Source organism: Molossus molossus, unplaced genomic scaffold (genome assembly GCF_014108415.1).
Source record: "Molossus molossus isolate mMolMol1 unplaced genomic scaffold, mMolMol1.p scaffold_m16_p_13, whole genome shotgun sequence".
In the NCBI taxonomy this organism is placed as follows: domain Eukaryota; kingdom Metazoa; phylum Chordata; class Mammalia; order Chiroptera; family Molossidae; genus Molossus; species Molossus molossus.
This window is the reverse complement of record NW_023425348.1, coordinates 71063894-71082372: the sequence shown is the minus strand read 5'-3', so window position 1 is coordinate 71082372 and position 18479 is coordinate 71063894.

Genomic DNA, 18479 nt, shown 5'->3' with positions numbered 1-18479 from the left:
TTTTAAATCTTACCTTGCAACCTAGTATGTCGGGAATGCTTGAGCAGGAGGTGGAAGTCTCTCCAGCACAGCCTTGCTTTCTCCCCCGGCCCCATCCTGTCTTCTTCTCACCAGAACCCCAGGAGACTGGAAAACCACTGCCTTAGCTCATCTGACGCAGGAGAAGATGCCCTCTAACAGCCCAGAACTGGCATGGGATAGTCTTTATATAGGTAGTATGGAACCACTGGAAAGAGCGTGTTCAGGTCAATTCAGGTGGACAGCAGTTGTAACTCTGCAAAGGCCATACTTAAGCCAACACAGTCCCTGTGTCCCAGACCATCAGAAACTCCCAATGAAAGGAGCAACTTTACCGGGTCACCCACCTGGAGCAGTGGCCACCAGAAGGGGCATATGATCTGCATACGATATACTGGTAGCTTCTCCATGATATAGTTCTACTCTGTCTTGCCATTAACTTCATAACTGTATACTAGCTCAGAGAAAATAAAATCATGGATTCAATTTTATCATTTATATTGCTGATTTTATTCACTCATCTATTCTGCAAATATTATTGAGTGCCTATATTTATAAGCACCAAGTCCTCTTCTAGACACCAGACAAATAATAATAAACAAGACAGATGAGAACCATGTAAATTTCACAGTTCAGCCCTATTTTGGACAATCACAAACAATATTTTCCTCTGGGTGGTGAGGGACATGTTCCCTGGTACCTTCCCCCATGTGAATGCCCGAAAGTTGACTTCTTTCCTCCCCTCAAACTTTCCACATGAACACTCTACATGAGGCTTTTTACTCTGAACTCCTTCATGCCACCAGAATGGTTATTTTAAACTGCTCTTTAAATAAAAAAGGCATATATTCAGATTTGCTGCGCTACTTATAACACAAACTTAAAACAGTTTATGATCAAATGGCATTTTTTAATTTGTCTTGATTCATGCGAAAGTAATTCGGATTCACATTAGTATTCTGGAAACCGATCATTAACACTTTTTAGCTGATTTTGTAAACACATTTTGCTTCCAAAATAAACATAAACAGGAAAGGAGAATGCTCTGTGTAGCTGAGGCATGAAGACACACACACATTAAGGGGAAGGGCAGGATCCCAGCGTAAAATGGTGAAGGCATTTGAGAGTCATTTCATCACTAACTCGCTTCATGAAAAATCTGCAAGGAATATGTGAATAATTTTATATTTGCCTGATGGGGAGATTTGAAGCAGCAGAGATGTTTGTGTGTCTATCACGGATCATTGCAAATCATTAAGATGGGGTGGGAGGAGGAGACTGATTAACGTTTGATAAGGAAGGAGAGGGACATGTGGCAGGGATGAGCAAGTGACAGGGTTGCCTCCAGGCTCAGCCAGGCTGGGAGATTCAGAGATACACAAATCGCAAAGGTTTGGTGGTCCAGCCCTGCTCCAGTCAATGCTCCAAGCATCTTCTCCACCGAGGGACTGCCCAGCTCTGCCCGGAAACCTCTAGATCAGATCAGTTCACCTTCTTCTGACATACTGACCTATATACTTTAGTCCCAAGCAGTTTGGCATTTGAAGATGCATGTTCCCAATGAGCCAGAAGTAACTGCACATGTCTACTGAATCCATGGGAATCAGATTCAGGAACCTCCCAGCGACCTTCTTGGACCTCTTCTCCTTCTAGTCACCTCACATCCTACACTCCCTTAGATAGTCTTCCTCCAAACTTCCCCCAAATGCCCCCTACCTGCTCGAACTCCGGGACTTCTGGCACATCCCCTCTTCCCATTTTGCTCGAGATTTTGTATGCCAAAGTGGGAAAACACCTGGAGCCCGCCTGGAAGGCAAGAGCGGAAAGCAAACTCTGTCAGTAAGACCAGACCGAGCCATCGAGCCTGTCACACTGAACTGCAGTTCGACTTAGTGTAGCTCCCGAGTGGACAGAGCATCATGCGTGGTTTAGGAACACGAGTTTGGGAATCAGGCAGACGTGGAATTCCATCCCAGCCCTGCCACTGGGTGAGACCCTTCATCCTCTGAGTGCCACTTTTCCGATCTGTAAAACAGGGAGCAACATTTATTAAACAGAGGAGGTGCCTGTCAAGCACTTGGCACAGTGTATGTTCAATCAATGGATAGTTTAACTATTCTTATCACTCCAGTCTTGCCTCTAAATGTTCCAACATCTCCAGGTGCTGGAAATTTTCTGAGTTGCGTCTTCCTCGATATTGATCCAATTCAACAAACCTCAGCTGAGAATCTAATCCTGCCTGGAACTGGGCTGGAGCTGCAGAATTGGAGGTGACAAAGATGAGGTCCCTGTTCCTGAGAAGCACCAACAATCACCTGTTACTCCTTACAGAATTCAAGGAACGGAACCAGTAAACCGAAGCTGACGTTAACAGAAGGAAAGGAAAGTAGTCTGCTTTAAGGCAGGTCCAGGTCTGTGTCTGTTGGTTTGAGCTGCTCAAGTAAAAGACAAGGTGCTCCGCCACCACTTGGCAACAGATGGGTAGCCGGCCTCTTGAAGCCTCAGTTTACTCATCTGTGAAATGGGGATCCTACAGCTTGGTTGCCTTATTGAGGAGAAGAGTAAGAGCGCAACTATAAAAAGCCATGTAAATCTAAGGTTGTTGCTCTCCTTAGTCCTGATTAGTGTGCGTGACCTTGACGCTTCCCAACTTTTTCCCAGCCTTGCCCCACAAGTTGAAGAGGCAGAGCCCGAGGCATGGGAACACTCTGCTGGCCCTCCGATTCCTTTCTCCCTACCCTGGCACGCGGCAAGAGCCACACAGCCCTCAGCCACCCCCCTATAAGAGTCTAAAGATTCTGCTTTCAGATGACAAAGACACAACCTTAACTATGTTAAATAAAAATCATGAGGATGCACTGGCTCACGACATCCAAGAGAGGGCCATGTGGGGTACTCGTGAGTCACAGGGCAGCTCAGAACACAATTTCCGGAAACGCTTCTTCCAACTATGTAGTTTCTGGAAAGGACAGCGAGTCATACTCCTCTGGCCACAGTGACTGGTCGAAGGTGGACCTCGCCAGCGAGGCTGCGGTGCCTGACCTGAACGTGGGGCCGGATGTGCCCAGGAGTCGCTAAGGCTCCCTGAGCAACCCGCAGCCAACAAGCACTCCGGCTTCCTCACTCCCTAGTGGGTGTGTATCAGGACTGGGACCAGCACCAAATTTAAGGGAATGCCGAAAACACTCTGTAATCAAGCTAAATCGGGCTTTGATGCTATCTTTTTTTAAATGCAAACATTCCATGATGTACAAAATATCAAAATTTAGAAGAAAGGCAGCACTGGTATTGATTTTTCCTTTGCCTCAGGCTCTCATATGGCTCAGCTGGGCGTTGGTGTGTGTGTGTGTGTGTGTGCGTGTGTGTGTGTGTCTTTTAACCTCTTATTTGCAAATTCAGTAGAAAAGTACCTTAGAACAGGCTGAGGTGACGTCCTCACCAGGCTTCTAACTGAACCCACTTGTGGTCTGCCCAAGCTTGGGGTGCCCCCCGCCCCGCAGTGCTGCCCAGAGCTCTGGGTGGGGAAAGGCAGGGACACATGGGAGCAGTAGACTGAGGGCATATGGGCAGTTTTTTCTGGGTGTCCTTGGAAGAATGGTTACAATTTGCATGATGTGAACCAACAACCAGGACAGATAAGCCTCAGGAAAGTGAAGGTCATTTCAACTAACAAGTCACTTGCTGCATAAAAGAGAAAGCAAACAACAGGTAAACACACAAACATGGTAAGTCCCTTTGAGAAGGCTTTCAGTCCGTTCTCTCTCTGTCTCTCTCTTCTTTATCTGTGGGTACCCTTGTCAAATGACACAAAGCAAGTAGCATATAGGAGACTGGCTTCCTCCCAGGCACACCCCGAATGACAGAACGACCTAGATATTAGTGCTTCTTTTGTGGGGAGAATTTGATCCTTGCACCATTATAAACCAAGCTCGGGCGAAGCCAGCCCACAATCAGAATGTAATTGAAGTATGTTACCTATAATAGGTTCAGATGTTTGTGATCTTCAGCACTTTATGAATTCTGCAGCAGATGGGCGAGGGCCAGGTAGCGGGCGAGAACAGACTGGGTAAGGCAGGCTGGCACTTTGACAAGGGCAGCCCCAGCTGTGGTTCGGGTGTTATTCAGCACGCCCACCCACTGCACCAGCAGCCTGCCTCCCCGGCCTCGCGGCCACGGCCGCCTTAATGAAGAGTGGAGGTAAGCACGAATCCGGCTTTCCAGGGATCACAACATTTGAGAAACCCAGAAGAATCGACATGATGGAAATGGTGCCAAGTTCTTTTGCCTCTTGCATTTCAACAAAAACAGGGATAAGGAGAGAGAAGCGAGAGAGGAAACCTGCTAATAAACTGCACATCTAAACACTTTCCAGTTTTTCTGGGCTTTTAGTTGTTGTTTTTTTCTAAAAAATTCTGTGCTGGAGAGGAGAAAGCAGAGGCTAACAGCTGACAAAAGGTGTCTTGAATGGGTGCAAGGATTTGGGCAAGCCGGTGCACCAGGATGCTGTCGTTGGGGGTTCAAATCCTTGGCCTGTCATTGTGTCCCATTGTGTAACTTCAAGCCAGTTCTGAACCTGCCCAGCTTTCTGTTTCCTCGTTTGCCAAATGACCAAAATAATACATGTCTCATAAGCTTGTTTGTTTGCATCATGACATGAAGTAATGTGGTAATAGCGAATGTTTATTGAGCATTTACTAAGGGTCAGCCTTTTTAGTATTAACTCTTTTAAATCCTCAGAACAACCCTGTGTGTTAGGCTGTTATCATTCTCACTTATAGATGAGAAAAGAAGGCAAAGAATGTAAATAATTTGCCCAAAACTATAGCCAATAAGAGGCAGACGCTGACGAAGCAATGCTAGCTCTAACGCCCGCGATTTTAAGCACTGGTTTGTAGAGGGCCGCAGGTCCTTGCCTGCGCTGTCAAACTCCTAACGCCCAAAAGCTCTTCTAACTCATTTGACAGCATAATTGGACCTGGATTATTTAACCAAAACCTCACCTGAACTGACTCGTCCCATTTAATGTGTATATTGATACATTTTCACAGCAAAATATATCCATTTGCTTGTTTAACCACGGTGCTGCCTCAGTCACTGCTAGGGGGTTAGATAAGATATCCTTTATAAATTTGAAAATTCGGAATTCTGAAACCCCTCTGGCTCCAAGGGTTTCTCTGGCATGGTGGAGCCCAGAGTAGGTACGCAACATGACTTTGATGACATGAAGGTTACTTTATAATATACAAACTCAACTAGTGTAACTGCTTCAAAATATATTCATTCAGGTATTCGCTCCACAAATACTTATTGCATGTCTACTCTGTACTAAGTTCTGTTTTCAGCACTGGGGGTAGAGTGAACCAAATACATGTTTTCCTTGCCCACATAAAACTTATAGTCTAGGAGATATAATAATAGGAGAAAATTACAGAGGAACATATTTTAACAACAGGGTGCTACGGACCCGAGTGTATAAGGACGCCCCCTAAGCATACACAACAGAAACGAGCATAACCTGTAATAACAGAGAAATAAAAGAATTTGGGAGAAAAACAACAACCCATAATTATTCTAAGAGAGTAAAACTGTGTGCCTTGAAGTAATTATCAGGTTAAATTTCTATGATCCCTGCAATTTCCATGAAACCTGGAAATGTTGGGAGCGTCGGCCTGGCATATCTCTTAAAGTAAAATTATACTTCTTTTTCACTCAGACTAAAAGGTCATAATTAAAGATATAATGAAGCTAAGTGAGTAATGGGATCTGTGATTCACTGGGGAAGTGAACGTTGCCTGAGGTCCCCTCCTGCCCCTGGGAATGGGGGTCACCAAGTCATCCGGCCTTGAGAGCCCCCACATGGCCCCGCACCCTTAAGGAGGAAACGCAAGGCGTCCCCAGGGCCAGCAGGCAGGAGTCGGTGGAAACACTGGGCCAGAGAAGAGACTTCCCGGTTTGCTTTCTCCCAGCATTTTTAGCATCACTTTTTCCTACCTTCCTGTATATTAAACAAATAAATACCCACAGTAAAATACAGGATGAGGCGAAAGGAGGTTTACAGTGGTTTGTATGGGAAATAATGCAATCATTAATAAATAATAATATAAGCATAAACTCTGCGTTTCATGTACTGACGATTATAAACCTACTTTTACCCTGCCCTGTGTTTAGAATGCTTTTATAAAAGTCTAAATAAGTATGGAAAATGTCACCTATAATGATCTCACTATTCTGAGACAACCTCTGTTAGTATTTTAACATATTTCCTTCTAGATTTTTCTATGTGCTTTTCCTCACAGATGAGATTTGCGTACTTAAAAACGATTTTTTAAAAATATGTTCTTACTGATTTTTTTAGAGAGAGAGGGATAGAAACATCGATATAAGAGAGAGACATCGAACGGCTGCCTCCTGACGCCCCCTACTGGGGATCCAGCCTGCAACCTGGGCATGTGCCCTGACCAGGAATCCAACCAGGACCTCTCAGTCCACCAGACTGAGCTCAATCCACTGAGCCATACTGGCCGGGCAAGATTTGCCTACTTTTTAATTTAAAATTATCATTAATAATAACAATTACATTGACTACTTTCTATGCCCCTCATTTAAATCCTTAAGCAGTCTCATAAAATTGGTTCCATCATTGGCAATTACTTGACATCTCTGTTGCTCGGTTTCCTGTCTGTAAAACGGGGCATTAATAGTGCCTACTTCACAGAACTGCTGTGAGAATCGTGAGTTAGGACATCAAAAGCACTTGGAACAGTGCCTGGCATATGGTAAGCACTTAGATATGTTGACTATTTTTACTAGCATCCCATTCTGCAAATAAGGTAACCGAGGCGTGAAAGATTCAGTAGTTCATCCAAGGTCAGCAACTAGAGGGGAGCAGGGTCAGGACTTGAACCCAGGCACTATGGCTCCAGAATCCATGGCTTTAAGCCAAGTTTAGTGAGAGTCAAGGGGATTTTGAGAGAAAGGACTGGAACTTGGTCCCCAGTTGGAATCGTGACACCCATAGATGCTTCTGATGGATTTCCCGGGACTCTGATGGAAACCAAATTGCCAGAAGAGAATGGAAGGAGGATCCTGAGGGGAAATCCTTCATAAAGAAAGCTGGTGTCTCCAGGCTCCTGGCCTGAAAAGCTATTACTATGTTCCTTACTACTGTATCCCTAGTTCCTGGAATAGCACATATAGTAGGCATTTGATAAATCATTGTTGATTGATTAAATCTTGCATGATGGAGTCATACTCAGCGAATGGCTTGGAGATCAGAGGGATTGATGGTGTCAGGGTGGCTGCTGACATCAGAACTCATCCTGACTTACCCACCTTGGTAGAATGTGTATTCCTTCAGAGAAAGAGCCATGGAGATCATACTATACAAAGGGGTCTCCTTAAACTCTAGAATGCCTGAGACCCCCTGCCCCCCGTCCGCTGCTGTAGGATTCCCATTCTAATATAGCTGCACCATATCCAGCTCATCTCTTGGAAATGTCAGTGCCCAGGGCAAACTGTAACAGAGCCTCAGCTATATTGGCACCTACCAGGTGACAGTAGGGACATGGTTCCAGCCTGACCTGCACAGATGTGGTGGCGGCTGCCTAGGGTATGGCAGGATTCACAAAGCTTGAGTTGAAAAAGTGAGCTGTGTTACTCAGCTTTGGAACATTTAGGGCTCTACCTACCGTGCATCTCCACCTATGCCAAATGAACATAACCCAAGAGAAGGACAATCTTGCTCATTTTGCAAGTAAGGAAGCTGGCAGGAAATCTACAACACGAGGACCCCCTCCTCCTTGACATCAAGGCAAAGACATGGCTAGAGAGTAAAACTTAATGTTCTCACTGAAAAAATAAAATAAAAAGTTAAATACATGAGGTGATGGATGTGTTAATGACCTCCTCAATGGGAGGAATCTTTTCCACAATGTAAACATATATCAAACCATCACCTTGTACATTTTAAACATCTTATAATTTTATTTGTCAATTATATCTCAATAAAGTTGGGGGAGTATTGTCAGAGATCTGTCATAGCAGAGTGGCAGTGGGACAGTCCAGCTCAGGTGAGCCTGCTGTGGACAGAGGTTTCGGAGCACCAGTTTAGTGAGACGTGACAGCAAGCACCAGTCGGGACAGTCATTGTTGTCCTTAGTAGAGACCAGAAACCTCAGGGGAGGAGGATCCTTCAAGGGGCCTGGACTTCCAACATGAGTTAGCAGAGGTTTGGGGTTATGGAGATTTGGGCACTAAAATGCTAACAGAATATTTGGGTGTCAGTGGTTCCCCAAGTTACATGTATCTGGGAGGCAGAATGGAGTGGTTTCTTAAGGCGTGGACTTGGAATTCAGATAGATCTGGGAGTGAGCACCCGTTTCGTTTCCCGAGCAGATTACGTAGCCCCTCTAGCCTGGGTTTCCAAATCTGTAAAGTGGGAATGATGATAATATCTACCCCACCGAGCTCTCTTGAGGATTAAATATGCAAAGTGCTTAGCGAGGGTCCTGGCATTTATCATCTACTGTGAATGAAGCATCCTCCTGCTTCCGCACAGCATGTCCATGCCCATCGCCTCATTTACTCCCTGCAATAACCCCTCAAGGCAGGTGTTGTTATCACGCCCAGCTCATGAAGGAGGACACCAAGCCTCAGAAACCGTGAGCAATTGCTCCAAACCATATCAACTATAAGTGGTGGGACTTCTGGGTCCCTAAAATTATATCAAATAAGTAATTTAATAAAGACAATGAGCAAATAGGCACACACACACACACACACACACACACACACACAAAGGTTGATCTTCCCGAGAGCAAAATAATTCTAGGTACTGGACTTCAACTGTAAGCAGCCCCAAACTTAAAGCAGTGGGCTACCTGCTTTTCGGGGGCTTGGCCCCAGAAGACGGCACCTCCTCCTCTCAGAAGCACCAGCTTATTTCTCTGCTCCTCTGTTGCCTGAGAAAGTTTCTGGGAAGATAACGACAGCCCTGTGAACATGAAATTAAATGTGGGTAGATATTTAGAGGTTCTTCGTGATATTGTTTAAACTAGTGAAAATGGGACATCTCCCACGTAAGTGCTCATAGATCAGTTGATTAAATTATGATACACAGATATAATACAATGATATAGTTATTTTAAATGGTGTTGCAGAAATGTATCTAATGGTAAGGAAAGCTTATCATGGAATAATAATACAACACAGTATGTTATGACCCTTTTGAAACAAGATGTACAACAAATTGCATTGGTTGGATGTGAATGACATTAAGGGCATTTTTAAGTGTTCATTTTGCCTATATAATCTAATATAAGATCATTTCCGAAAAAGTTGGAGTGAACTTAATGTATTACCTAGAATTAGATGTTAATAATTTGCTTCAGTTCAAAAGGAAGGTTAGATTCAGACCAAAAATGCTCTGAATGTTAGGATTAACGTGCTCATCTGCCGTGTAAATCAGCACTCACATGGCTCCCTAACCTTTATTCTCTGTCCTCGTCAGAGCATTTGCCACCAGCCACTTCATATTGTTTGCATACTTGATTGCACTCAAAACACCCACTAGGAAAGGATTAGTTTCTGAGAGCAGGGATGATGGTCTGTCACTGCCTGGCACAGAGTATATACTTAAAACACATTTGTTAAATCACACATTAAAAAAAAAAAGCAATCAGATGATTGAGGGGCCTTGTATGACCCGCTCTTCTAGGAGAGGCAAATCCTCCTCTTCCACTGCTGTGCTCCCTTCCCCTCCACCTGCCCCCATCATCATCCATTAAGCCTGTTCAGTGCCCAGGGTACCATGGAGTACGAGGTAATCTCTGACATCAGTGTTTAACAACGATAGACAGCGCTTGAGCTGTCTGGTGGCTTTTGTATATTGTGTTTTCTCATGTTTTCCTCCTAGCAGTCTTCAAGGATTGTGGCAGCTACTTGGTTGCTAAAGGAAAGTAGAATATGCTGGACTTCTGGGGTTGTAGGAGGTTAGGTTCTGGGGAAGAAGAAAGGATCAGCTGAGAGTTATCATAAACCTTCCAAGCAGGTATTGTTATCCTGAACCTCAGGTATGAAAAATGAGGCACCGTGAGGCTCAGTGACTGTCCCTAAACCCCTAATGGTTGGCAAGTTTCCCTTTGGAGACCCACACCACTCTCCACCAAGGCACCCATGCTTGGCTGATTCCCACTGGGCTATAAACTCGGAGAATAGGGGTCTAGGTTTTCTTCACTTTTGTAATCCCACCACCTAACATAGTGCCTGGCACATAGTAAGAACTCAGCGAACATTTATTAACTCAATTGCCTAAAGTAACATAGCTAAGAAGTGATGAAATTTTGACTAAATTTGGGCTAAAACCCCAATTCCCTTTGCATTAGGTAAAATCTTGGAAAGATCCATTTTTAATGAGATGAATGCAGCCCCTTACCCACTTTGAGTTTCTGTATTTTCTCTCCGCCTGTTCTCAGTCCAGCTTTTGTTATCACTCTGTCTTCATACCAGCCCCTCTTGTGGCTGGTCCTTTGCTGGACGCTAACAATAGGGTGTTTCAGGGCGATCATCAAAAGCCACTTGCAAAGTGAGTCTCAGTCATGTCAGGAGAGGGTGGGGAATCCAGGGACCCCCCAGTGCTCTGGCCATTCACAGATGGGAAGTGTTCCCCCAAGCAGCACATCTTGCCGCCTCTTCACCCATGCTTGGAGAAGAGGCTGATGGGTAGGGATGCCGCAGCAAGTTAAATTTTTAAGGAGCTACGGAAATCCAGCAAGTAACCATACAGCCCCAGGCAGGCTGAATAAAATTAATAGCTGGCAGCTGAATTTCACCTAAGTGCCAGGCTTTGTGCTAAACACTTTACAAGGAACTTCCTATTTAATCCTTCCATCCTAGGGGACAGGTCTCATTATGTCCATTTTGCAGAAGACAAAACAGAGCCCAGGAGAGGTTAGGTGACTTGCCCAGAAGCACACAGCTAGTTAGTTTGAGGGTGGATGTTAGAACTCAGGCTTATTTGTCTCCTGAGCCAGGCATGGATGCTCTTCTGGGGTGTCCACTCAGGGCGCGTCCAAACAAGCTCCAGCCTGGGTGGAGACCAACGAGAATCTCTAGCAAAAGCTAAATGGCAGGACCTGGACTAGCCCCGCGGCTGGCCAGGGGCTTTCCCAGAGGTCGCTCTTCCGAGCGCCCCCTAGCCCTCCCCCCGGCCACCCAGCCACCCAGGGGTGGTGCTGTCCTGGGGCAGGCGCTGTCCCCGGAGCAGCCAGCGCGCGGATCCGGACGCGAGGGCGGCCGAGGGGTGGGCGCGCAGCTGCCGCGTTCAGTGGGGCCCGGGCGGCGCGGCCTGGCAGATGGCGCCGGCGGGGGGCGGCCGTTTGGCGTTCCTAGCACTTTCCTCCGCGCATATGTTGCGAGCCGGCGGGCGGAGGGGACGACCTCGAGCCCGCTGCGGATGCCAGTTTCCAGCCTGGGAAGCGCGCCCTGGATAGCGGCTCCAAACCCCAACTCCGGCCCGCGTCCAGTGGGAGAGGGGGGTTGACACTGACGCATCTGCTCTGCCCAGCGGGTGACACATTGTACTACTTATCCCTACCGCAGGGCTACAAGAAGGGTCTTGGTCCCATTTTACAGCTGGAAAACTGAGGCCCTAGAACGGGCTGGCCACTGCCGGGCCCAGGACTAGAACCCCAGTTAACTGGATCCTGCCTGCGTGTTTGGCTCTACATGGAGACCAGCGTGTCCCCAGACTAAGGGTCCCACCAACAAGCAAGTGAACTTTCTTGAACTGCTTTTCTATGTTCCAAAAAATGTTTTTCCTTCTGTAGGGTCTTTGCATATGATGTCCTTTTGAACCCTCCTCTCAATCTCTCTACCATCCCCCTGCCTGCTCCAATGGCTCCTTCAGATCTCAGGTCAGGTGTCACCAGAAGCTTTCCTTGAAGGACACCGGCGCCGTAGCCCTAATCATGGCTATGACCAAATGATTCATGTGTGTGCTCCCCCCTCCCCCAACCCTAACCTCTAGGAAGACAGGGAATGGGTATACTTTTTCACTCAGTGTTCTATTCCCAGTACATAACTGACGCTCAAGAAATAGTTATGAATGAATGAGTAGTTGAATGAATAAATGAACAGGCTTTAGAACTAGCACCTGCTTCCACACCAGCCAGTGATGGTCAGGGGTGGAGGGAGGGCTGGTAATGCAAGAATGAAGGGCTGTTTGAAAATTCTGGGCCTCCTCAACTGCAGCTCTTTATTAATTAAATGTGTCCTGTGGTTGTTCCTCTTCCTTTTCCTCCCCCCCTCCCATTGCCCTGTGACTGTAGGCCCAGCCCTTTCTCTCCTGTTGACAGAATGGAGTCTTCCTTATGCTGATGAATGAAGTGACCCTTAATAAGATGCAACCAGGCCAGAAAGAGCCAAATGAGAAAGTTGGCAGCGTTGTAAGTGGTTTTTCGGGAGAAAAGTAGAAAAATGGACGTTAAAATGAATCCTTTAAGTTGCTTTTCTGACCTGCTTGGTGGGAGAGCTGGGGATTCCAGGACGTTGGAGAGCTTCCCAGATGGAAAGAATTCAGATGCAACAAATATTTATTGACGCCCACTAGGTGCCAAGGGCTCCTTGGGGCTTTTTGACAAACAGCTCGAAGGATGCTTGGCACATTCAAGGCCTTGTCTGAACCTCCCCAAAACTCCATTCTTCAGAAAAGGGAACAGTAGCTCATGGAATTAAATGGCCTTGCTGAAGATCACTCTGACAGAATTTTATCCAGAAATGGTTTTCTTTGCTTTTTGAAAAATCCAAATGTAATTTCTCAGTGATTTAAAATTTTTTTTCTTAAATTTGCGGATGCTTGACTTTCAGGTTGATGGTTTGGCTGCTTTTATAGCATCTTCCTGACTGAAATCATTATGTTCTTGAGAGATCTCAGGCCGACAGAGCTCGGGCTCCCTCGTTTGTTTACTGAACTCAGTAACTCTTTTAGTTTATTGAAATGACTAGTGGCAGTAAGTTCTTGACAGGACTAATAGCTATAGTTTATTAGTACTCCTCACTTATTGGCTAAGTGGCACTATGAAATCAATGTGTCTAATACTGTTTATACATTAGCTCATTTAAACCTCACAACAACCACAATGAAGGAGGCACAATTTTTGTCCCCATTTTATACATGAAGAAACTGCAGGTCTAAGAAGTTAAGTAACTTCCTCAAGGTCAATCAGTAGTGACTTACAGAGTCAAGATTCAAACCCAGACAGTTAGCCACGAGGTGCTGCCATAGGAATGTTTTTCAGACTGTTCCCCAAGGAACCCCAGGGTTCTGCCAGTGCTGAAAGGGACGGAGGCAAAGAGACATCTGGCCAGGCAGGCCTGAAGGCCTGGTCAATTCAACCAGAATAGCTCTGCTCTTATCCCCTAAGGTGGATCTGTAAGATTTTGTTGGACAGAATTTCCAGTGTTAAAAAAAAATTTTTAATTTGGGATTTAATAGATAATACTACTGGTCCCACAGTTCCTGAAGGTCCAGCCTCGTCTCCTCCGTGCATCACCTCACAGTGCCCAGCCCTGTGTCTTGGCAAATGCAAGCTGCATTGAATGGAATGTATCCGAGCATGTTGGGGTAGCTATTCCGCTGCACTGTAGTCTCTGTTCTTTCCAAAACGTCCAGGAGCACCTGCAGCCATATAGAAAAGACCCTCCCAGGTCTACCTCTGGGTGGTGGTCATGGAGAAGAGGAACTTCATGCAGGTCAGAGAAGAGACTTGGTGGACGTGACCTGAGAGCAAGCACAGAGAGTACCTTGATGCTGTGGCTTAAATTTGTTCCCAGGGATTTCCTGGTGTTAGTGGGTAAGAAAAGACGACAGCCTCAGGACAGAGGAAATAAAAGCTTCAGGCTTTGGTGACAGGGGAACAGAGCTCTGCTACCTGTTGAGAAGGCAGTGATTCTGCCTTTGCAATGATGGTGAAGACATCTAATCAGCCTGCTGGGCGCCCAACCTAACTCCCTATTCATACCTCTCTTCACCCACACTTACACATTGTTGTAGTTAATATCTTCAAAGTTACTCTTCGTGTTTATTATTTATTCACATCCCATGGTGTTCTCCAATGTTAGATGTACAATAAAATTGGGTATTAGAACAACTAAAAACTATTAGCAAAAACAAACTAAAATCAAATGAAGACAGGAATTAAAATACATGGTGAAGATAGAGAAGAGAGTTAGAATGCAGGCGAGCAGATGGTAACATCCTAAACAGTCACTGCAGTTGCGCTTCAAAACTAACTACGAGCTTCCTATTGGCCAGAATGAAGAGGGCAACACAATCCATTATATGATTCCAATTTTCCCTTATGATACGCTGAGTTGCTCAGAAGATGCTGAGCTATTCTCAGAACTTAGGACAAACAGAATTTTCTTGTGCAGGGCCTCACCTACTGAGAAATGTAGATTGTAATGTCCTTTACGAAACCCCTCCTACAGTAAATTCAATGTAGTTTTCATTTCACAAAACAAGCTGACAACTTAACACAAACTTGAACCTTGGTAAAAACAAAACAAAAAACAGTGTTTCGAAGGGCCATGTCGGTTTGGGTCTGATGGTCCCTGAATGCAGAAATTAAAGGAACATTTTTTGGAAGAATAGCTAGAACCACAAACCTTCAGATAAACCTCCCTGAATAGTGCTCCCCTCTGCAGGGCTCTGGCTCGGACATGGGCAGCAGGTAGTTCAAGCTTTGAGTGTGGGGACTGTGTTTTGCTAATTAGGTGCAGACCTAGTCTCAGATTTTCTATCCAGCTTATTCCCAAATTTAGTTGCTCAGTGAATGTTCTTCAAATCCAAAGAGAAAGATGCATATGTTATGTGAAGTGGAACTCAACCAAAGAGTTTTTAATTCTTACCAAAAAACTACATTGATGTTGTATAGGGGCCTCTGCTACTGCTTCTTTCCCAAATGACGGCCCAGGTGAATTCTGCCAGTCTGTTTAGACCTGGCCTGGGTATTTCTGATTCATTTAGCAGGTGCACCATTCATCTGCAAGGAGGGAAGAGGATAAAGGTGCCATCAATAATATTCCTACAGAGCCTCCAAGTCAACCAAGTTATCCTAGTGTGGGAGGCAGTAATTTGTTCCCTGATATATGGGAATTGCTTTTCTTTGGTAGCTGAGACCCAATCAGTCTTCAGAGGTGGTTGTAATTAATAGGTAAGGGAGTGCAAATACATCTGAATTAATAGAGCCACTAGGTGTGACTAACTATAATATGATTACATGTGAAATTAACCCAGAGATCAAACCTAATCAATCCAGAGTAATAACTGCCAGGACAACAATTTGTGGTTTTAGATGAGTTTACGTTGAAAGGAACTAAGAAAATGAACTCTTTAAAATGTTAAGGCAGCACTTTTTTTTTTTTTTTTAAAGTGTGAGCAGCGTCCTAAGATTATAAATATGCATGCAGATGATTTTAATGTCCAGATGTCGGATAACCAAATCATTATTTATATTGGCAACTGAGAGTAAACAAAATTAGAAAATAAAAAATTAAGAAAGAGAAGCACAAATTTAAAAAGTGAAACCAATGGGGGGTGGGGGGAAGACACCTGTAACAAAATAAATTAATTAATAAAAAAAAAAAGTGAAGCTGAAATGGTATCGAATCTGAGACTTCCAATATTGTAACTTTTGTTGTCTATTTGTCTGATCCCAGTAACTTGAAAAAATTACTAAACAATATTTTATTTATAAGCTATCAAGCACAAGATAATAAAGAACTATGAATTTACAAGCCAGTTTAGGACCATAACATTAACAAATTCATTGCGGCCCATGTGGATCACATCCTAGGTATAAAAATCTCTGCCTCCACCCCCACCCCCACCCCAGGGGTAAACATTATCCTGAACTTTGTCGGTTGTGATAGATTATGTTGCCAGACCCAATTCTTTGCCCCTCACTGTATCCACACCTTGTTTATGTAACTTTGCAGAGCCCTCTTCTCACTGTGCTGAGGGCGCATCTTCCTATTTTTTCTTTCTTTCTATTTTTTAATTGGCCACATTGCTTTCTTTGGCCAATGGAAGAATGCAGAAATGATATGTCAGTTCCAAGCCCGGGTCTCAGTAGTTCTTCCATGTTTTATTTGTTTTTTTGCACTTTTTCCATTGTCGATGTAAGAAACATCCAAACCTGTAGAGAAGTTTCATGAGTTTATTTGAACCACACTGACAACAAGTGCCAGGAAGCAAAGTCTCAAAGGATTGAGAAAATGCTCTGGAGAATGACAGTTGCAGTTTACTTTACACATTACAATCAAAGGAGAAGGTGTAAGGAGGGTTACATAAAATTCATTGGCGCCCTGGCCTGTTTGGCTCAGCAGTTAGAGTGTCCGCCTGCGGTCCAGAGAGACACCGGTTCGGTTCCCGCTAAGGGCATGTACCTCGGTTGCAGTTTGTCCCCGGCCCTGGTTGGTCGTGCAGGTGGCAGCCACTCTATGTGTCCCTTTCACATTGATGTTTCTCTCTCTCTCTTCCTCCCACTCTATCTGATCAAAAAATGGAAAAATGTCTTCGGGTGAGGATAAAAAAAAAATTCACTGGCAGTAGATTAGGGAGGCAGGAGAAAGCGAAGCGAGGAAATCTCTGAGATTGGATAAAGAGTTAAATGAAGAGACAGATACTCCTTTTACATCGGTGGGTACAGGGTAGGTAACAATGAACATGTACAGCACATAGGGATGGTATTGGCCAAGAAGATAACAGTGAGGGGCTTCGTAGTCTCCATGGCCTCCGTTGTTCTGGTGGGAGGTTGTGCCCTGAAGGGTCTGGGAAAAAATGGGACTTACTCTGCCATTCCAAAGGTATGCCATTGTAGATGCAAAAAGACAACAGATAGGCTCGGTTAAGGTGGAGACTGACCTTTGTCAGGGAAGATGGTGGCGTGAGAAATGACTGCCAGCCATGACTCACATTTAGTTAGGAAGTTTTCATTTCACACCATCCTATATGGTTTCATTAGGTCTCTGAGTTTGTAATACCCACCAGGCAGGCCTTCTCTGAGTTTGTCGGGTTTCATATGTGGCTCCTTGTTCGTCCACATCATCACCATACAAAGAACATGCCTGGACTAACATGCCCGTCAAGAAGGATGGGAGTCATGGAGCAGAGTTGAGTCACCCAGCAGAGCCCAGCCTAGATCAGTCAACATCCAGGTCCATGAAAACAAATGACTGTGGCTTCCAGACACTGGTTTTAGATGGTTCCTTATACAATATTTTTGTGACAATTGCTAACTTGCAGTCTTTCTTTTCTTTATAGTTTTATTACAGATGTGTGTCTCTGAACATACTATTTCATTGTATGTGCTTTTGAACTTTATATAAAGGGTGGAATACTTGTGAATTTTTTTTTATAGCTGACAGTAGGATTTAAAAGGTCCAAGTCAATGATTGAAGAGATCCTGATATAAGCCAAGAGCTTAAAAAATTACAATAGTAAGCAGCTAAACAGACTTCCAAGTAGGCATCTTGCCAAGGAGCATCCCCAGCCAGGTCAACATAAACAATCATAGCAGCACACAGATGATAATGCTGTTGGGCAAAACGGCAGAAAAGATGAAGAATGAGCCCTTCATGTGTGGGCGTTTTCCATCTAAGGGAGACTGTGGTGAGATGGCAGAGTTGTGGAGTCAGACAGACCTGTTCAAGGCCCTACACCCTCCCTTTTCACTCCTGTACTTTTGAGGCATTATTGTACACTCTCTGAGCCTCGGTTTTGCTGTCTGAGGAGTGGAGAGTCTAACCTCTCCCCACACAGGACTGAAAGCCAGTTCACTCACTCACCCCTGTGAAACCATGGGCTTTAGCTCCAACTTTTATAGAGAGAATGACAAGTGATGAAATTAAGATTGTGGGATACAAAGGAAGAGGAACTCTTCTGAGGCAAGGAGAATTTGTGAGTTGAAGGAAATTTGTGAGTTCTTATTTGTTGTTTAGATGAGAGTCTGTTGAGTCCCTTGAACCTGTATTTGAATGCCTTCTTCTGGGAGGAGAAAGCAGTCACCTGCAGGTTCGGAGAGTCAAGAACAGAGGTAGAGTCCTGTGGAGAGTTGTGAACAGTCAGAGGAGAAAGAAGCCGTTCACACGGCTTTGTGTAACAGATCTTTAAATACTGCCCTGTGGGGTGCAGGAGTGAGAAGAAATTGCTCCTCGGAGTAAAGAAAGAATGTTGAGGACGTAGGTGAGGAGCCCAAGAACAAAGGAAAGCTGGAAAGGAGGCAGAAAGAGGGCTCTGACAGATGAAAAGGGGGTGGGATCTGGGGGAGGGCAGAGCCAGGGAGAAGCTCCTGGGGATGGGTATTGCCAAGAGACTTTTAAATACAGGAACGTCTAACGTTCAGCTTGAAGTGGTTTGCCATTCGTAACTGCCCAATCACCAGTAAAAGCCTTTCCCACAA